This window comes from Eriocheir sinensis, unplaced genomic scaffold (assembly GCF_024679095.1).
Source record: "Eriocheir sinensis breed Jianghai 21 unplaced genomic scaffold, ASM2467909v1 Scaffold1030, whole genome shotgun sequence".
NCBI classification, from domain to species: Eukaryota; Metazoa; Arthropoda; class Malacostraca; order Decapoda; family Varunidae; genus Eriocheir; species Eriocheir sinensis.
This window is the reverse complement of record NW_026110331.1, coordinates 120,123-121,382: the sequence shown is the minus strand read 5'-3', so window position 1 is coordinate 121,382 and position 1,260 is coordinate 120,123.

The window sequence follows — 1,260 nt, the reverse complement described above, 5'->3', positions numbered from 1 at the left end:
TATGAAACTACCGCCGCAAATCAATAGTTAATGAGGTAGCCACCTTCCCCATCTCCCCCAACAAGTATGGGAACCTGTGTGAAGACCTGTGGCAAAGATGAAGTGAAGAACTTTACTAAACTAACCAAAAATATATACTGTTGGTACATTCATGGTATGATGTTGCTATATTCAGGGTATAATGTTGCTATATTCAGGGTATAATGTTGCTATATTCATCATATAATGTTGCTATATTCATCATATAATGTTGCTATATTCATCGTATAATGTTGCTATATTCATCATATAATGTTGCTATATTCAGGGTATAATGTTGCTATATTCAGGGTATAATGTTGCTATATTCATCGTATAATGTTGCTATATTCATCATATAATGTTGCTATATTCATCATATAATGTTGCTCTATTCATCGTATAATGTTGCTATATTCATCATATAATGTTGCTCTATTCATCATATAATGTTGCTATATTCATCATATAATGTTGTTATATTCAGGGTATAATGTTGCTATATTCAGGGTATAATGTTGCTATATTCATCATATAATGTTGCTATATTCATCATATAATGTTGCTATATTCATCATATAATGTTGCTCTATTCATCGTATAATGTTGCTATATTCATCATATAATGTTGCTCTATTCATCGTATAATGTTGCTATATTCAGGGTATAATGTTGCTATATTCATCGTATAATGTTGCTATATTCAGGGTATAATGTTGCTATATTCATCATATAATGTTGCTATATTCAGGGTATAATGTTGCTATATTCATCATATAATGTTGCTCTATTCATCATATAATGTTGCTATATTCAGGGTATAATGTTGCTATATTCAGGGTATAATGTTGCTATATTCATCATATAATGTTGCTATATTCAGGGTATAATGTTGCTATATTCATCATATAATGTTGCTCTATTCATCATATAATGTTGCTATATTCAGGGTATAATGTTGCTATATTCAGGGTATAATGTTGCTCTATTCATCATATAATGTTGCTATATTCAGGGTATAATGTTGCTATATTCAGGGTATAATGTTGCTATATTCAGGGTATAATGTTGCTATATTCATCATATAATGTTGCTATATTCAGGGTATAATGTTGCTATATTCATCATATAATGTTGCTATATTCAGGGTATAATGTTGCTATATTCATCATATAATGTTGCTATATTCAGGGTATAATGTTGCTATATTCATCATATAATGTTGCTATATTCAGGGTATAA